Here is a 21,642-nt window from a genome sequence, read left to right on the forward strand (position 1 = left end):
ACAGGAACAGACACTGGCTCAGGAACAGGAACAGACACCGGCTCAGGAACAGACACCGGCTCAGGAACAGACACCGGCTCAGGAACAGACACCGGCTCAGGAACAGACACCGGCTCAGGAACAGACACCGGCTCAGGAACAGACACCGGCTCAGGAACAGACACCGGCTCAGGAACAGACACCGGCTCAGGAACAGGAACAGACACCGGCTCAGGAACAGGAACAGACACCGGCTCAGGAACAGGAACAGACACCGGCTCAGGAACAGACACTGGCTCAGGAACAGACACTGGCTCAGGAACAGACACTGGCTCAGGAACAGACACCGGCTCAGGGAAAGGAACAGACACCGGCTCAGGGAAAGGAACAGACTCCGTGGCAGCGGCTATCTCTGCTGAGGGCTCAGGTTCAGGCGTGTCGGCGGCCATTTCTGCTGAGGGCTCAGGTTCAGGTGTGTCGGCGGCCATCTCTGCTGAGGGCAACTCTGCTGAGGACACTGGCTCGGCGGAGACCATCTTGTCCTGAGACACTGGCTCGGTGCAGACCATCTTGTCCTGAGACACTGGTTCGGCGGAGACCATCTTGCCCGGAGACACTGGTTCGACGGAGACCATCTTGTCCTGAGACACTGGCTCGGCGGCGGTGACCATCTTGTCCGGAGACACTGGTTCGGCGGCGGCCATCTTGTACGGAGACACTGGCTCGGAGGCGGCCATCTTGTATGGAGACACTGGCGTAGAGTCAGCCATCTTGTCCGAAGACACAGGCGCGGGAAGAGGAAGAGGAACAGATTCAGGCTCAGCATCAGGATCAGATTCAGGCTCGGCGGGACGAGACTCTTGACGGGCAGACGTGACGTGAAGCTCAGTCTCTGCATCGGCTCGGCTGGACTGGCGTGAAATGCAGGCTCGGCTGGACTGGCGTGAAGTGCAGACGGTGACATGGCGTGTGTTACGTCTCCCTCTTAGAGATGTCTAGGGTTAATAGGGTAAGTAACATATAAGTATTAAATTTAAATAATAAAAAAAAAGAAACCAGGTTCAGTTACTGATAGTTGTAATGATGTGTTATAATGATTCAGACAGAAACAGATATTCTCAAACGATTTTTAGTAATTCATAATAATAATAATAATAATAATAATAATACACCCGATTGCTTTACAGTGTCCATGTGAGTAAATAAATATTTACAAAATATACAAGTAACATCAATTGAACAAAAACACAGAACACATAAGAGGAGGACAACGAGCGGTGCTAAATCAAAGAAATAAACATAACAAAACAAACTATCTTAACCCTCTTATTACTACTAATCTAACAAAGAAATAAAACACGAAAATAAAACAAATCTTCGGCCAACGGATAGCCAACTAAACTACACTAGCTAACAAAACATTAGTACATGAGGTAGCACCCGCTCCTTACCTGATGTATTAAACAAACAAACTCTAACGTGTTGTACAGTGTAGGTCACGTGACATACTGCTATTCCTCCTCTCTGCGTCTGGAGAGATCGCGGACAGCAGTTCACATATCAAAATAATCAAATAATACAAACTTAGGAAAACATAAATAAGAAAGCAATCGAGGAGGCTAGTAACAACACAACACAAATCAAACAAGAAAAAACACGCCCCTTCTCTTCCTCTCGTCACTTCCAGCTTCTTATAGAAGGAGAGTACTGATTGGCTCCTTCAGGAGAGAACGTCATTGGCTTGTTAAATCATGATTGACATGAAGTTGAACCAATCGAAGTGGACCTAAAAATAAAGGACAGCTCAGAAGAAACAGGAAGGGAAGGTAAAAGAAAACAACCAAAACGATGCAGACGTAACACCCACCCCCTTAAAAACAAACTTCTACACATAATAGAAGTTTGCATGCTCTTTAAACCCGGGAAAGAGCATCTGCCACCACGTTATCAACACCTCTCTTATACCTTATTTCCAGGTTATAATTCTGAATAATGAGAGACCATCTTATCAATCTCTGGTTCTGGTTGTACATGCGTAGAAGAAAAGTTAGTGGGTTATGGTCTGTATAAACCGTTACAGGAAGGACAGTAGAACCAACATAAACGTCAAAATGTTGAAGAGCTAGCAATAAAGCCAGAGCTTCTTTCTCGATAGTAGAATAGTTACGTTGATGTCTATTAAATTTCTTTGAGAAATAACAAACAGGATGATTGATTTCGTCCTTACCCTCCTGCAATAACACGGCACCAGCTCCCACCTCACTTGCATCCACCTCCAACTTAAACGGTGTGGAAAAATCAGGAGCAGACAACACGGGTTCGCTACACAATAAGGCCTTGATGTTGTCAAAAGCGTTCTGACAGTCAGGTGACCAAACAAACTGGTTGGCAGGGCTAAGCAAAGCAGTTAAGGCAGTTGAAACTGATGAAAAATTCCGGCAAAAACAACGGTAATAACCTGCCATGCCTAAAAACCTACGCAACTCACGTCTGGTAGTTGGCACAGGAAACTCACTAATAGCCGAAATCTTTGCTGACAACGGGCGCACTTGACCCTGACCCACCTGTTTACCTAAATAGGTCACCGTCGCTTTCCCAATCTCACATTTAGCAAGATTAAGAGTTAAGGATGCCTTCTCTAAACGCTTAAACACAGTTTCCAGTAACAATACATGCTCTGGCCAACTTTGTGAATAAACAATCAAATCGTCAAGATATGCATTGCAGTTAGGAACGTCGACAAGTACCAAATTGACCAATCTTTGAAATGTAGCAGCGGCATTTCGTAAGCCAAAAGCCATAACGTTGTACTGCATAAAGCAATCTGGCGTTACGAACGCTGAAATTTCAGATGCTCTAGAGGTCAAAGGAACTTGCCAATATCCTTTTAGTAAATCGAGTTTACTAACAAACTTTGCAGATCCTATGCTATCCACGCAGTCTTCCATCCTTGGTAAAGGAAAGCAGTCTGGTATCGTTACAGCATTCACACGTCGATAATCAGTACAGAAACGTTTAGTGCCATCGGATTTCTGCACTAAGAGACACGGGGAACTCCAAGGACTAATGCTAGGGCTGGCCAATCCCTTCTCCCCCAAATACTGAGTCTCCTGTTTCATTATAGCTCTTTTAACAGCATTAACCCTATAAGGGTGTTGTTTAATCGGACGTGCATTACCTACTTGAATATCATGTTGTAGCACGTGTGTAAGTGTGGGAACATCACCCAAAATAGAAGAAAATTTGTCAAGAAGCTCTACAACATCCTGCCTTTGATCTTCATTAAGATGAGCTAGAAAGGTTGACAAGTCAGCAAGAGTTTCAGAGTTTGATAGCCTGGCTGATAATAATGGTGAATCACACTCCAGTACACCATCCTGATCAGCATCCTGCTGTTCAACCACTGGACTCGCCTCGGAAGCCACCCCTACTGGCAAAACAACAGGATTATCATTTTCCATGGTAAGAGATTCTGTATTAGAGACAACTCTAGTATGATAAGCCTTTAGCATGTTAATATGGCATACTCGCTTCTGCCGTTTTCTATCAGGAGTTCGCACCACGTAATCAGTCTCGCTCTTTTTCTCTAGGATCACGTATGGTCCGGAAAATCGTGCGGATAATGCAGATCCAGGAATGGGGAGTAAGACAAAAACTTGATCACCAACAGCAAAAGACCTATCCACTGCACGTTTGTCATAACGCGCTTTCATTTCCCCCTGAACTTTAGACAAAGATTCCCGAGCTAGTGTACACGATTTCTGTAATCGTTCACGAAACTTACTTACGTAATCTAGCACATTTGTTTTCTCACCATTTTCAATCCCTAACATCCTTTCTTTCAGGGCTTTCAGAGGACCTCTCACCGTATGTCCAAAGACTAACTCTGATGGACTAAATTTAAGAGATTCCTGCACAGTTTCTCGAATTGCAAATAAAAGCAATGGGACTCCTTCATCCCACTCCTTTCCTGTCTCAATGCAATATTTCTTCAACATGGATTTTAATGTCTGGTGGAACCTCTCCAACATTCCCTGACTCTCCGGATGATAGGCACTAGATATACGATGTGTAATATTTAGCGACTGGAAAACTTGAGAACAGAGTTTAGACAAAAAATTGGTGCCCTGATCGGTTTGCACAATCTTAGGCAACCCGAAAGTCGAGAAAAACTTTATCAAAGTTTTAACAACCACTTTGGCTGTAATCGTACGAAGCGGAATGGCCTCTGGGTACCTGGTAGTGGAACACATGATCGTAAGCAATATCTTTGATTTTAAAAAGATAAGAATTTATCAAATGTAGGCTATAAATTAATAAAAGTTTAAAAAGAGATGTGTGGAATTAACATGTACGTACATGTATGGATCGTGCTTTTTGTGTTTTTGCAGGTTTACTCCATACGGTAATAATAATAACCCACAAGCTGGGAGTGTTGTATTGTATTATAGCAAGAGATCCGTGATGACGATAGTTTGCGGTGTTCAGTGTTGAGTGCCAAGTGCATTGAAACGTTATTTTAAAATTATAGCAAATGTTGCACCAGGCATAATGCCACTTGTGTAAGTGATGTTATTTCATGTTTTGATTGTTGAATATCTTTGATTTAGTTGGAGACCTGTTTTTTTGTAAATAGATTGTTTGTTTATGGATGAGGAGGTAATTTGTTTCTTTTTCTTGTAGAGGATTTTTATGCTATTATGTTACTCCTGGATTACTTACCATATGACCTATTTCCTTGATTTCCTTTGGAGGCTGTAATAACATTAGCCAAGGAATGAAAATAACTTTTCTGTAGGAGAGACACCTATATGACCTCTTAAAAACTACAGAAAAGTCTGATCTCATCCTGAGGAAATTGACTCGTGTACCTACCATTAACTCGCTCTCCAGATTCCTCTTATGATCGCCTACGGTTACCATTTGGGATTGTTTGCTTGGCTGGTGTTATTGTTTGGCATGTGTTTATGTAAATAGCGTTTATATATAGCGTTAATAGCTTGCATTACAAGCTTTCTGAATACGCTTTAGTATCAGTGCTCGTCTCTTTTCTGCCGTTTTGTTAATTACCTCGTTAGTAAAGTCGGTAACCAAATGTCTGATGGACCCCATTGACTTCCATAGTAGGAAAAAAAATACTATGGAATTAATGGGGACCAGCAACTGTTTAATTACCAACCTTCTTTAAAATATCTTCTTTTGTGTTTAGCAGAAGAAAGAAAGTCATACAGGTTTGGAACAACTTGAGAGTAAATGATCACAGAATTTTCATTTTCGGGTGAACTATCACTTTAAAAGACGCATTGTTTATCCGCAAAGATAATTAGAGACATCTCTAATTCGATTTCGACTTGTCACAATTATATTTTAAGATATTTGAATTGTACTTGCTCCTAGTCGAATCCGCTGTTGCGTGACGTGAAACTACATTTCCTCAGCCCCACCCAGAGTTCCTCCCCTCCTATCAAATCTATATACCTATTGTACATAATACATAGTTAAAAGTATGACTGTCCAACAAACTGTATGCCTACATAATTTTATTAACATTTTAGAAGAAAATAAGGATTAAAGAAACAATTATTTGAATGGCTACTGGAAAACGCTACTGATAAGGTTCCACACACAGGCCAGTCAATCCATAAAAATTTATTTGTATGTGACATTCAGATTATCACACATCAATGTACCTTAATTACGTTTAAAAATAACAGAAACAGACACTCCAACAGGTCAAAGTTTAATTTTCATTTTTCAACTTTGCCTGGTCAAGTTCCATGACTCATAATAAAGAAATTGTATTTCTTCAACATTTGTACTAAAGAAAACAATATTGAAAAAGTAATTTAAATCTGCCATCACCCTGTTTTTAGACCATTACCTTGTTCCATTCCTTCATTTCTTTCCATTCTTATTTGTCACCATTTTTCTAATATTATACTGCTTGCCATTAGGAGCTGCATGTCAGTAAAACAAATATATGTTACTTTCAATTGCAGGGAGCCGAGGTAGACCAGCCATTCAAATAACACGTGACCAAATTGTATTTTTAATGAAGCAAGGTCACACAGTCAAGCGAATGGCAAGGTGTATTTCTGTACAAGAGGTCCAAGCTGCTAGAAGAGTTTCATGTGCCCTGTCCCAACAGTCTCTGGCACATTGATGGCAACATGCGCCCCATAAGGTTAGTTTAATTGTAGTTTTTATCCTGCTGATGCAGCATGTAAATGGTGTGACAGTGCGTTTCTGCGATGCTAAATTATAGCCTAGTGTAGACTTTCATTATCTAATTTTGATTTATAGAATCTACAGCCAAATATGTTTAGACACATGCAATTACCACAACCTAAGCAGCCATTGTAAATCATAATGATACAATAACATTATAACAGTTCACCATATCGTCCTGGCCTAAAACGACTAAATGTTAAATCATTAAGACATTTTAGATCCAATGACGTTTTGTAAAGCTGGTTTGAAAGAGTATGTACTGTGAAACTGTACAAATGTTTCACTTGATGCATTTATTATATGAATTATTAATACATTACATACAATTATTCTAAGTATAACACAGTGTAGTTTGTATTTCATCATTTATTCATGTTAAAAAAAAAATGTCCAAACAGTTCTTGATTATTTGTGAGCCCTGTTGTAAAGGTTGACTTGTTCACAATTAAATTTAAAGTGTCTTTTGTGACGTCCTGCATAACAGAAACCTGGGAACTGTGAAAAAGTGGGACCTGTAGGACCTCTTTGTTCTTCACACTGTACTACCTATAATATTTAACTTACATTTGTATTTGTATTTTTACTTTTAGATGGGGCTTTGTGATTCATGGTGCAATCGATGGACATTCACGACTAATCACATACCTAAATTGCAACACCGACAACTGTGCCAGTACTGTGCTGTCTCAGTTTATTCAAGCAACATGCCTTTACGGTCTGCCCTCTAGGGTAAGGTCAGATCACGGTGGTGAGAACTTACAAGTGGCCTTGTTTATGAACCTTGTACAAGGACTTCAGCGCCGGAGTCACATTACTGGGGAATCCGTCCACAACCAAAGGATAGAAGGTTTGTGGAGGGATGTATTTTAACATGTGCTACAATCATTCTACAGCATGTTCTACAGTCTTGAAGATTCTGAACTTCTTGATCCCAGCAAAAGTTTCGCTCAGCATAGTTTTTCTTCCACAGATCCAAGCTAGACTACAGCACTTCAAAGAGGCATGGAATCACCATGCTTTGCGGACAGAGAACAATAAAACACCAACACAGATATGGACAGAAGGAATGCTGTCAAGGATAGGAACTGACAGCACAGCCATCAACAATGTGTTTGGAGACGATCTCTACAGGCCAAAAAATTTTAATGAACTCCTGGTTCAACATGGCATTGAGTCTTTGCCCACAGCTGAAAATGAAGAAATCCCAGCTGTAACTGTTGAACAGCCTCAAATTAACCTTACTCCTCAGCAAATGGAAACGGTTTCCCATGCTATTGACCATATTACAGATATAGGGGCATTACATTTCTGACACACACTTGTGGGTGTTTGGTCAATCACAATGCACTGGGCCAGCTGACCAATCAGAGCAGATGGAAGGAGGGGCTTTGTGGACAACGCCACGTTTGAGAGAGGCTGGGCAAAGAGGAGCTAAAATAATGCACTGCATATGAAAAATAATGTTTTTTTTTAACTTTGAAGCATGTCAACACATTTTCCAAATACACAAAATAATGATCTTTAATAATAGCATCATATAACATCTTTAAACAATTATTTAAATTCTCAAACATCTCCGTACCTTGATTAGTTGCTCCCTCAATGTATGATCTCCAACCTCATCCACTGAGGCAGAGGATGTTGGCATACCACAGATCTGCTGAAAAAGCCTTTCGGAGAAGAAATGTGGGCCAACTCCTCCATGGACGACACACATAGCAATCATCTTCCCCACTGATGCATACAACCTATTCTCCGAGGCTAAAGTAAAACAGAAGAAATATTGATGTCAGAAATTCCTACAGAACCATTATAAATACTTTTAAAAGTTAATATTTTACCCCTCAGTCGCCCCTGGCTTAATTTTTGTTATTAGAATTCAGGAGATCTGATCATATTTGGACAATTTTAAGTGCAGGTGAAAACAGGACTGTCATCCTTACATTCTACAGTCTTACATTTCTAATGTAACTGAGGAAAACTAAGACAATTTTTAAACCATTTCATCTTTTTGACTCTTTGTAGGTCTCATCTTTGTCCAAATTCTTTTTTCTTAGAATTGCATAATATGAACTAACAACTGCAAGTTATATAATCAAAATTGTGTACTATAAAGTCATGACTGTGAGATATAAACTTTATAAGTCAACTCTATAAGTTTATAATCACAATTGCAAGTTTATATCCCATAATTCTGAGAAAAAAAAAATATTGCACAAGTGTGAGGAAAAAGTCAGAATTGTTAGATAAAAAGTCAGTTACCTTTTTTATTTTTGTGGCAGCTTCCACAAAAACATCTTTGCATATGAAACAGTTATATATACGCATGTGTAACTGTTGAATACTTTTACAAATTTTTATTATAACAGCTGTATAGATTAACAAAGTGTGAGGTGTAGATTCAGATTTCAGATTCAGATTTATTTTATTCAGACATTTAAACATTTAGCAAATGATGACATAAATCAACATAAAGTCTGAAATGGAATAGGCAGAAGCAAAAGCTTATTGCGCCTATCCCAGTGCATTTACAAAACATAATCAGTAAAGCTGCCAATGTCTTATACATGAAGTTATACATTTCTTTTTTTCTATTCCCCTAAATAGTCACAAAGAAGAAAAAAAAAAGAAAGAAAAAAAAAAACATCCCGAGCATCCATTTACATCCTTAGCATCCATTCTCAATGTATTTTTTTTTAATAATTGATTTCTTCAAAAGAATTTTAAATTGAATTAAGGTTTTACAGTCTTTTAGCTCTTGGTCCAACTTACTCCACACATTAATTCCAACAAAAGAAACACAATGCTGCTTTGTACTCGTTCTCACATATGTTTTTTGAAACATTTCTTCCTTTCGGAAATTATAAACACAATCTCGTTTTTGGAACAATCCCTGGATATGCACTGGTGACATATTATGGCTTATATTATACATAAATTGTGCTGTTTTAAACTCGACCAAATCCTTCAATTTTAGTGCTTTTAGTTTAATGAAGAGCTCATTTGTATGGGCCCTGTAATCCACTTTATTCACAATGCGGATAGCTCTTTTTTGAATGATACTTATTGGATTAAGATTGGTTTTATAAGTGTTTCCCCAAACTTCTAGGCCATAGGTCATGTACGGGAGAACCAGGGAACAGTAGAAAATATATAATTTTTTATTGCAAGAGATTTACATAGCTTTTCCCTTGATAAAGTTGATATGGGGCTTCCAGCTAAGCTTATTTTGTAAAAATACTCCAAGAAATTTTATTTCATTCACTCGTTCTATCTCAGTATCATTTATTCATAAATTTATACACACATTAATGGCACGATTTCCGAAAACTATAAATTTGGTTTTATTTAAATTAAGGGTTAACTTATTAGAATCAAACCACTTCTTTAACAATGATAATTGTTTTTCTACTATATCTATCAATACTTCTAAATTTTTACCACAGCTAAGCATGCTGGTGTCATCAGCAAATAACATAAGGTTTGATGTTTTTGAAACTAAACAAAGATCGTTTGTATACATAAGAAACAAAAACGGACCCAACACTGACCCCTGTGGCAGCCCGCAGGTAATTGTCACCAGCTGGGAATCAGTGCCATTGGTGTGGACATACTGTGATCTATTCTTCAGATAAGTCTGGAGCCAAGAAAAGGCCACTCCTCTAATCCCATATCTGTACAGTTTTTGAAGTAACAATTCATGATTCACTGTATCAAAAGCTTTGGTTAGATCTAGGAACACACCAACAGCGTATTGTTTATTGGCTATAGCATTTGATATTTTTTCTACAAGGTCCACTAATGCTAAGGTAGTGGTCCTATCAGGTCTAAAACCATACTGCTGTTCACAAATAATATTTTGCTTATCTACATAACTGAACAATCTTTTATGGAATATCTTCTCCAGGATCTTGGAAAACTGTGACAGAATGGAAATAGGTCTATAATTAGTAAATTTCTGTTTAATTAGACCCTAACCCTAAGATGGACCCTAAGATTATAGGATTATATTTAGATCTACCCTCATCACCTGAAAGGTTGCAGGAAAGAGCACTGAGCATTGATCAAGTGAATGCAGTGATCTCATCTTTGAAACATGATTTCTGCATTCTCACAAAATCATTTTATCATAACTAATAGCGCAAACAAGGTGTAAATAGCATGAGACATATAGTACAGTGTAGCACTGTCATTATAACGGACATTTTACGAGTCTGGATTCAATAAAACCTTTTACTGGACTACCAAGTTAGATATTTTTGAAAACAAGCAGAATGTTTTAATAGTACAATGTGAAACTTAGGAAATTTGATTTGTCAGTTTATGAACCCTTAAAAAAATACAAACACAAAAGATCAAAAAGAATATTCGACTGCTAAGGTGGCATCATCTGACCAGTAGTGGTGGGAGAAAAAAAATAGCAATTTTTTTCATGGATACCGAATACCTGAATAGCATTACAACATAACCTGACACAAAAGCTTTCTGTTTTAACAGGAGTACTGACCTTGTGTGTCTAGAGCCAAACTCCGGCCTTTCTCATGGCCCTGAAAGACATTTGATTGATGGATGGCCCGCATCAACAACCGCAAGTATTCTCTAGTAGGGCCGCCTTCATCTATTGCCCCTTCCCCATTTTCCTCAGCATCAACAAACACTACATCTAATTTTGCTTGTGGGTTGAATCGTCGCCGCTTGACAGCTTGCAGGCTGCACTGTAGTATGTTTTCTCTGAACACATCATTTGGTTTTCTGTTGGGCAGATGTTTCCATTGATTTTGCTTTGCAGTTTTTTTTAGAATGGTCTGTAGGGCAAGAAACAAAGATTGGATTGTTTTTTGTCAAATGCTGAACATTATGGTATATTTTAGACCTGGAGACTGGGCAGAGGTCAGAGCGACTGGTGACTGGGCAGAGGTCAGAGCGACTGGTGACTGGGCAGAGGTCAGAGCGACTGGTGACTGGGCAGAGGTCAGAGCCACTGAAGACTGAACAAAGGGCGAATCCAATTTAGGGGTGTGGTCCTGGTCAAGACAATCTCCTGAACTCCAAACTGAATGTCAGAATGGGAAAAAAGGTGATTTAAGCAATTTTGAGCGTGGCATGGTTGTTGGTGCCAGACGGGCCGGTCTGAGTATTTCACAATCTGCTCAGTTACTGGAATTTTCACGCACAACCATTTCTAAGGTTTACAAAGAATGGTGTGAAAAGGGAAAAACATCCAGTATGCGGCAGTCCTGTGGGCGAAAATGCCTTGTTGATGCTAGAGGTCAGAGGAGAATGGGCCGACTGATTCAAGCTGATAGAAGAGCAACTTTGACTGAAATAACCACTCGTTACAACCGAGGTATGCAGCAAAGCATTTGTGAAGCCACAACACGCACAACCTTGAGGCGGATGGGCTACAACAGCAGAAGACCCCACCGGGTACCACTCATCTCCACTACAAATAGGAAAAAGAGGCTACAATTTGCATGAGCTCACCAACATTGGACAGTTGAAGACTGGAAAAATGTTCCCTGGTCTGATGAGTCTCGATTTCTGTTGAGACATTCAGATGGTAGAGTCAGCATTTGGCGTAAACAGAATGAGAACATGGATCCATCATGCCTTGTTACCACTGTGCAGGCTGGTGGTGGTGGTGTAATGGTGTGGGGGATGTTTTCTTGGCACACTTTAGGCCCCTTAGTGCCAACTGGGCATCGTTTAAATGCCACGGCCTACCTGAGCATTGTTTCTGACCATGTCCATCCCTTTATAACCACCATGTACCCATCCTCTGATGGCTACTTCCAGCAGGATAATGCACCATGTCACTTAGCTCGAATCATTTCAAATTGAATCAAACTCAAATTGACAATGAATTCACTGTACTAAAATGGCCCCCACAGTCACCAGATCTCAACCCAATAGAGCATCTTTGGGATGTGGTGGAACGGGAGCTTCGTGCCCTGGATGTGCATCCCACAAATCTCCATCAACTGCAAGATGCTATCCTATCAATATGGGCCAACATTTCTAAAGAATGCTTTTAGCACCTTGTTGAATCAATGCCACGTAGAATTAAGGCAGTTCTGAAGGTGAAAGGGGGTCAAACACAGTATTAGTATGGTGTTCCTAATAATCCTTTAGGTGAGTGTACTTACACTGGAAAAGATTCCAAACACTTACACACAGACATTAATGTAGACTGTAATCACAGACTGAACACAACTGTACTGACTCTATACATTTGGGCATGATTAGTTATAATCTGTCATGTACTGGATTTTATTTGGTAAATGTGTTTCCATCTTAGTTTATGTGCATGTTTTCATGCAAAATGCGCATAAAAATAGGTGGATGGACACATAGCGAGGTTTCAAACATGCAAGACCGATGGAGAGGGGGTTTGAGTCACTAATAATATAAATTTCAACTAATAAAAATGTTTATTTAATGTTATCCATGTTATATTTCATCTTAACTAACAATGTGAACTTTTAAAAATATCCATTATGTCAAGTTTTAAATGCATCCAAAAAAAAAGTAATGTAATGTATATATACAGTATATATATATATATAATTAAACAATAAAATATTTAGTGGCAGCACTAACCTTTTTGTGCTTTTCTTCCAGAACCTCATAGCAGTGCTTCCTTCTGTTCTGCAATACCATATATCTAATACACATTTTTGTTTTAAACAAAATTGAACCTTGGCAAGCAAACTGCGAATAGTCAAAAATTACCTTTTCTATATTTGCCAACAAAGAAGCATTGTATTCTTCATCTTGCTGGGATGTACATCTATGAGTACAACTATGAGTCACAAATCAGTCATATTTACAACCATTGACAACATCAAAAAATAACTTCACTCACACAGAGATTTACAGATTCTGTAGTCTCTAATCTAAGCCCTGTCTGTGAAACTGGGCCTTAATGTGCACTGTGCAGAAACATATAATTTGTATTAAAGTTAAATTAAAGGCCAATTCAACTGAACATGTCTTAAACAAATGTCTCGTTCATTTAAACATTTAGGGCCAGATTTACTAAACAGGACATATTAGCATGAGAACACAATGCACTGATGGAAGTGTAAAGTTCTGAGAAATACTAGTACATTGACGAACATTAGTGAATCACATCATAAAGTTTGGTTATGCCAAAGGAGGTTTGGATGGCAAAGGAAGGTTATGCCAAAGGAGGAGGTAGATGGTAAAATGCTGGAGCAAAAGTAAATCTGGCCCTTGGACTCATGTAGTGAAGTCATACCTGTGAAACGTCAGCTCTTGGGACTATATAGAGCCTGCTCTTTCCAATTGCTTTTTTTTTTAGGTCTTTCACACTATTTGCATGCACTTTTTCTATCTTCCGTCCTTTTCCTGCTCTTGCCAAATAAAAACCTATTAAGTTTAAATTCACAGTTGGGTAGCATTGGCAGACAAAATTGTCCAATTTAATTGAATTTTTGATCGTTGGATTCCTCTCCCTGTTGTTTCATGCAGTGGTCTACCTACAAAATTGAAAATACACATTAGCAACATAAAATAATAAACAAAAGCTCATCAGCTAATCATATACTATATGTAATAGATCAGGTTTAATATACAGATCACTACGAAGTTTGGTTAACAATAAGTAACATTTCCTGTTTTTAAAAGGATTTTTTTCCTGTATTTAAAATACGTTTATGCCCACCAAGAAAATACAATAAGAAAGTATAATAAGAAAATCATTGCAGTGTAGAGAGCTCCATTGATTATGAGTTTTTGAAAGTGTACTACTTTGCATACCTCAAATTTACCTAAAGTAATAAACAGCTTTAGTGATTATAATGCCAGAAATATTTGCTCGCTTTTTTAAGGCTGTATTAAGGTTTTTCATGCTGCTAACTACAAAATAAAAAGATTTTGCTTTAATAAACTCATTAAAATGTGCAGCTGAATCCAAGTGACTATGATAACAATGGATGAAACAAAACAATCTGATACTGTGTCAAATGATCTGTGCATTAAGTCTTAGAGTGTAAAAGCTAAATTATAGAAAAAAATAAAATAGTTCTAAATACTGTCATGACAGTAATTTCTTTTTATGAATAAACAGGATAAGCTAATGTTTTGAGCGACCTCCATTACAAAATGGTTTTGAAATTTATTTTGGAATTACAATTCAAATAACACTGTGTTACATCTGAAGTCCTTATATATCAAGTATTTATTTACCCAATCCCATGTTCGCAAACCGTTCAAGCTCTGTTGTAGATGGTAAAATCTCAATATCTGGGCCAGAGAGGAGGAAAAGGTGTATTTGCCAGACAGAATTTTCTTGCCTTCCCGGTGGTCCTGGCATACACAAAAATACACAGTTAAATAATATCTTAAACATTGGTAAATCACTGTTAATTCTGCAATTGGCTACATAGCAAAGCCCAACTTACTGTGAAGTCGTTGGACCTGACGCCGGAAAAGGCATCTAGTTTAAGTAAGGAGGTTGTTATTAGTGTTAGCTGAGAGCTGCTGTCTGGCTCTTGAGATGCCGTTAAAAACTCTATCAAAGATCGCTGGCGGCATCTCTTGATCTGATGACATGGTAGGCTGAGAGAAAACTGAGAGAAACATTGTATTTGGTAGAAAAAGTTTAAAAAATGTTTTAACAGAAAAATAAAAAATACGTAATAAATTGCAAGACAGAAAACAATGTGATAATGAACCAAATTAAAATTTAACTTGAATATTACATAGATTTGTGTGGATGAGCATGTACAGAATTGTAAAAAGCTGAAGCCGTGTTAAAATTATTCAAATAATTGTTTTACTAAATATATACTGGTTTAAAGTGGATTAAATGACTGCAGGTTAGTCTCCTTGGAGTGAGATGTCATAAATACAGATTAAACAATCACTGATTCCTCTTGTTCTTAAATCATATTATATTATTTACCACAAATGACATGTACTCGAGCCTTTCAGTACATTTATTACTCAGTACTGTTTGGTTAAAAGGATCTTGTCCTTTATACACATTGTTCTAAAAAAACATTTTTAATTAGAATAAAGAACTAAGTTATTAGAATTTGTAACTGGCTTAAAACTTTTAGAAACAAAGAACGTACGGTAAACATACGTTTTCTCAAACGCATCTTGGCCAGGAATTCAATATTGCCTAAAATATCCAGATTTTGTTTTTCTGTTTGGAGCCAAACAAGATAGCTATTTTATTAGCATTGGTCAAAACGCTACAATAAATAACTTACTCGTTTACGTTCCTACACGAAATCCGAAGACATTTCCACTGACATGTAATGACTAACGTTACATGGAGCAAATCCGACCATATGTAAACATGGATAAACATTTAAAATCTAAAAAATAGCCTACACCAGATAACTTCTGTCTGATATATCACTTTGATATTACAATTGATCAAACATTACGACAAAATGAAAAACATAAAGGTAAATTATTATGGGGCTAATGAGATGATTCCGACGGTATCTCTGACAACTATATTACCTTAGAAAATGGTTCATTGATAACGCAAAACAATCCCGTGATTTGCAAATAATGCAGTTACTATTCCAGTGTTAATAACATACACAGTTACTTTTACAGTAATTTTATTACCTGAAAACCAGGTCAGGCCGTTCTGAGATTTTTTGGCGTGCTCCTCGAAGACAAAATGGTTAGAAAAGGCGGGGCTTAGCAAAGGGGTGGTTTGAGTACACAATTAAAGGGACACTTCACCCATTTGCATTAAGCTTTGCATTGTTAGAAACCCAGTCATACTATTGAATGGTCATGCAACATTTTTTCATTTTCCCCCGAGACGAGAGAAATCTGTATTTACCTCTTTACACTTCCTCCTACAATGACGCAAAAATCGTCATTTCTGTTAAGACTACAAGCACTAGATCCACCCTTTCAAACCCGCCCATAGGGGGTTGGACCTAATGCGCTAACAGACCTATCACAGATCAGTGCGAGTACGTTTGATTTCAACGGCAGAAACCTGCAGAAAACAGGGACGAAGAAAGCTGAGTAGTAGGGGTTACCATAGGCTACTCTATTTCCCGGACATGTCCAGCCGTCGAGATCGACAAAAATGTCTGGGATTCAGCGGGAGAAAGACGCGAGGCCGGTGGCGTGATCGGTTGATGTGTGTTTTACCATTGCTAAGAAAATACCTGCTCCTCCGTGCGAGATACGAGAACAGTGCCTCACAGGTGTCGGTCGTCAGTAATCACGCCACCGGCCTCGCGCCGTTCTCCCGCGCCCCTCAGCCTCGTCCTGCTCGCCACAGTAAACATGATGAATGGCGACTGTAGAACGCAAAAGCCGAATCCCGGACATTTTGGGCAAACTCGTCACGGAGACTCACTCGTAGCCTAGCCTTGCCTTGATGTTTTTGTTTTCAACTGCGCTGTCTTACCGGTAGGCGTGGCTTGGGAGTGGCCTTGTAGGGCAGCGAAGCAAGTGCATTCTGGGAGTTGTTGTCTTTCATCCACATAAGCCAAAAATACATTTTCTGGCTTTTCTCAGTCTAGAAAGCTCCAAATTCAAAAATAATTTCACATTTCTTCTACATAAATGACCCACTTTCAATACACATTCATGTCTCCACGGGTGAAATGACCCTTTAAGATATCTATAAAATAATTTTGACTAGTCAGAATGTTCATTCAAGATATCTACACTGAAATTCTTCCTAGTCACAAAGCTGAATGCAGATATCTCCAAAGAAAGATCCTCCAAGTCAAAAAGCAGACTGAGATCTCTATAATTAAATTGAAGATATCTTTAAATGAGTTTTGACTAGGACGACTTCCAATTCAAGATATCTCTAATTAAAGGCACACTGTGGAGAATTTGTGTTTTTGTCAAACAGCGACCCCTAGAGTCGCTGTGGAATACTTGCACTGTCGTAAATACTCCTCCACCCCCCTACCTCCCACCCTGTACACCGGTACCTGCGTAGGGCATGGAACAGGCACACATAGACTCCGAAGACATGATTATTGCAATTGATCATAATAGTTTGCAAATTGTGCTTGTTTATTTACAACCTCTACGTTAGGCTTATTTATGTCCTGATATTTATGTGAGATATTGAAAACTGTTCTCATGATAATCGCAGGAATCAACGTCAACAGCGTCGTCTGATATCCCTCAGGACTACGTGATAAATACCCTCACAACACCTGAGTTCAGCTGGCAAACTAGTTCGTGAGGCAAGCTAGGCAATAAAACATAACGCAAAAAACACGTAAGAGAACGAGTGTTTGTTGTCTGTTAACAGCTCTGATAATCGAAAGCTAGCTAGACATATGTGGAAATTATTGGACTGGTCTAATTATCAGCAATGGATGAATGAACAGCATGTAAAAAAATGACATACTACAAGCAAGCGCAACAACATACAACATAGAATGCAAACAAGTTTACAAATAAGAGATTTATTTACTGGCCACTTCATGCGTTTTCTCAAATCGGATTTCTGATTTATCAAAACGATTCCATTTACACCTGATCACATAAATGTGTTTTTGCGAAACGGATTTAAATCCGATCTTCAATTCCCGCGCTATATGCAGATTTAATGGAGTGCACGTCACCGAAAGCAACAGATATGAGCTGCATTTTATTGATCATCAGCTAAAATTTCAAAATCAAAGACCGCAATAAGAGAGAGCAGTAACAGCCCTGGTAAGATCATTTCATTTCTTTACTTTTAATGATGATGATGATTGTGTGTTAAGCATCTGCGACTTACTTTCACTTTGATTTGCGATAGTTTGTACATTGGCTTGATGAATTGATGCTCAGCTTCTCATCTGTGGTGATGCGTGTTCCAGCGCGTCGTCATATCTGACTATAACATATAGCCTATAACACGCTCTCACACGTTTTTTTTTTTTTATTATTTATTTTTTAGCATTTTTGGAAGGAGTACAATTTGCATATGTGGTTTCAACAACCAGATGCACACTTGTCCAGTTTCGTCTGGAATGCATCTCAGACCTCCTCCTGAAGTGGTTTGAGCGATCGGATTCAAATCCGTCTTGAATGAGTTTCGGAGGGCATTTACACCTGGTCTTTTCATGAGAAAACGCATGAAGTGGCCAGGTCTAAACACAACAGCCCCCATGACAAAAACATTCGCACGAAAGCCGAAAACAAACGCTGGTTGGCATCTCACGTCCATAGTGTATAAACGCTCACGACCGAATTTGAGGAAGTGGTGGGGGAAGTGACGTATGCCGTAAAGCAGTCGAATTTTGTAGTTCTTTTTGTGCTCTGGTTACTACCCGAACCCCGAAGTTACATAGTGCCAGTAAAAGCGATACAGACCCCGTCAGGCTCTGGCAGACGTGTCATTCAACCTATTGTAAGTCGATGTACCATCACAAGGGTCTTGGAAATATATTATGAAGGTTGAAAAGTTACATGGTGTGGCTTTAAGTTTTGCCAAGTCAAAAATCCAGTTCAAGATATCTACAACTAGTAATAAATTAATTAAAGATATCTACATATGTATTTTTGGATATCTTAAAAAAACGATGAATTAAATATATCTCCAATTTGATTATGACTAGACAAAACTCAGTTAGAGATATCTCAAATTATAATTTGCACTAGTGGCAATTAAATTAGTGCAAATTATAATTTGAGATATCTCTAATTAGAAATCCCAGTGGAAATTTATTTTTTATATGTTTATTTACAATTTATACTAGTCAAAACTCATGTGTAGATATCTGAAAATATTTTCCAATTGAAGTCAATGGAAGAATATGACTAGTCATAAAAACATTGTAGATATCTGTAATGTATATTATGACTAGTCAAATTAACATTGTAGATATCTTAATTGCAATTACAACGAGTCAAAATTGCAGAAGAGATATCTGGAACTCGAATTATGACTAGTCAAAACTGATTTATGATTAGTACAGGGAAGGAGTATTTAATGCTAAAACGGCTTGCCATACTAGTACAGCCAGGAGTATTTAATACTAGAACGGCTTGCCATTGGCGCGTCTTCGATCATCTACAGTTGGCGGCCGATGACGTCACCGCTCGCTCGCGCCGTCTCTTCCCTCATTGAGTTTCAGTGTCGAGTCTTCTGAGGTGAGGAGAGCAGTTCACGGTATTTATCATATTTACTCAACCATCACACACACTTTATACAGTTTGATTAAGCGACAGGCTCATTTCTGTATTGTTTTCATCGATCACAGCGATACTTGTGCGTCTTTTCTGGCGTCTTCCTTCTGAAATAAACATTTAGTGCAGCAGCAGCGAGCATGAGGAGAATATGTTGAGTTCATTCAGACCTGAGCGATGTTGAGTTCGTTTGTGTGATTGTTGTGTGATTGTTTCGTCAAGTCAAAAGTCAAAGTTTAAGATCTGTGAAGGGAATTAACGTGAATCGATCTCAAGTGTCATACTGGAACAGAGACTCTAAATGCTTTACATTGAGCCTATGATGAGCCGCGTGAGACATTAAAGCAATACTATGAATAGCGTTTTACTCTTGGAACAATAGTGGGGGAGAGCTGGGACAGTTGAAACACTTTTCAGATAAACGTCGTTTTCTAAGAAGGTAACAGATAGGGTTTTTTCTTTTTTTTTGATCAACAACCTGAACTCACATGTGTTCTCTTAGTATCATGTGTTATTCGGTACAAATATAGAACGATTTAAGTAAAAATTTACTTTGAACGGTAGTTGTGCTTTGTTTCAATCGTCCCACAGGGGTGGGATGGATGAAACATAACAGTTTAAACGCCAACTATTCATCTAATGCTTGTTTTTATGAACAATACCTGACAAGTAGGGGTGTCACGGTTCAGTACGTTTTCGATACAGCAAAAATAAAGAAATGCCAGAGAATTTTTTTATTTTTTAAATTAAAACTAACATAATAAAAGTATGATTTTTATTCACATCATTCACATCATTTTGAAGAAAAAAAAAGGCGACAACATCAATTAGTCAAAAGTCTTATTGACATATATTTAGTATGCGTTTTGTGGCCTTATTTCAGAAACTTTCATTTTTAGTTTTTTCAATAACCATGCATAAACATTATTCTCTCAAAAATGAAAACATGTACATGCATGTGGCTCACATATCATGGTAGTCCTGTTTGGGCTAAATAGAGTGTAATTTTTTTTTGCCATTGATATGTTTATAAGCAACTGAAAAAAGCACAAATGTCAGGGCATGTCAGAACATCTCAAGGACCCCAAAAACACCCCAGACCTCAGAGGGTTAAACACAATCTACTTAATAGTTATAAAGAAAAACAAATTAAAAAATGTATGATCATAATCTATGACAAACATGCTATTATAAACTAGATTAGTGGATAATTCATCAGTAAAATTTATTCTAGAAAAATCACAAGTGTAGTAATAAATCTGGTAAAACTTTAGACATTGCAATTTGTATTGTTGTAAAATACATTCATGAAAAACAAGATCAAAAAGATTTTAAAAAATGTAGGCTAGCCTACTTTAAAATTAAGAATTATTTTTTTTATAGCGTAGCTGAAGCAGCAACATATGAAAGATAGGGCAGAACAAGAAAGTCTATTAATAATCTTTCGTTGCGCAAAAGTATTATAATACGAAAGGCTCCAATACAGTGCGGCACAAAGCGCTTGTGGGTCATTCTATGAAAATGGTGGCTTTTTGAACAGACAACTTTTTAAAAATGTAATTCTTTTTTTGTATACCAAAACCTATAGTTAGATAATAGTTAACCTCTTAACATTATAAATCAACTTAAATGACAGCTTAATGTATTTTTATATTTTTACTACATTACATTAAAAAATGCTTGCGCTGCTTTTTTGTCACTGGTGTTACCTATATTTTAGATGACAATTCAGGCTTCCCAGAATGTAATTTGACTATTTAATTTGCATACATAATCAAATACAGAAAAAGTTAATGTAATATTAATAAATTGTCTTAATTAGTAATAATTTACTTTAAACAGGCATGTGTAAAGTTCTATTGTGTGACATTTTTCTATTTCTACCATTGTGGTTTTTGTTGTAACATTAGAAATAATTGAGGTTGAGTGATCAAAACTGAATGATCATATCCTTAAAATGCTTACTAATGAATGCAGCAACAGTTAGGTAGATACAAAAACCATATTCTATGAAACTGGGCAACTCTGATGCCAGAAAGCCAATATGCCATGCCGCAATGTAACACCAGTGACGCAAAGTGAAACCAATGACAAAACATAAGATTATTTCAAACAATTTGATACGTTTATTAGTAATATTTTACATTACAAATAATTTCGTATTCCATAAAATGTGTAAATTTAATATGAACAATAAAATAAAGGTTATTGGCCAGATTAAGACCGAAAGATGAAGCCTTTTGACTAAAATGTGTCTTTCATAACACAACATTGTCATAA

At 37.8% G+C, this 21,642-nt stretch overlaps 2 protein-coding genes across 5 annotated transcripts in view; one reads left to right on the top strand and one right to left on the bottom strand.

Annotated features, from left to right (window-relative positions):
• LOC311302609 (uncharacterized protein) overlaps positions 1-21,642 on the bottom strand; it is a 495,915-nt gene that overhangs the window by 303,531 nt on the left and 170,742 nt on the right. The gene's annotated exons all lie outside the window — the stretch shown is intronic.
• The window catches only part of LOC311302813 (uncharacterized protein), a 273,934-nt gene that overhangs the window by 223,172 nt on the left and 29,120 nt on the right, over positions 1-21,642 (top strand). For 2 of the 4 annotated variants that reach the window (XM_084428879.1, XM_084428877.1), the window contains exon 1: positions 19,281-19,345. The exons of 1 other annotated variant lie outside the window; for it this stretch is intronic. The gene's annotated coding sequence lies outside the window, so the exon portion shown is untranslated. Of the gene's footprint in view, positions 1-19,248; positions 19,346-21,642 lie in introns of those variants that run through there. One more of the 4 variants, XM_084428878.1, reaches the window with a different exon arrangement.

Source organism: Rutilus rutilus (genome assembly GCF_951802725.1).
Source record: "Rutilus rutilus genome assembly, chromosome: 1".
Lineage (NCBI taxonomy): Eukaryota > Metazoa > Chordata > Actinopteri > Cypriniformes > Leuciscidae > Rutilus > Rutilus rutilus.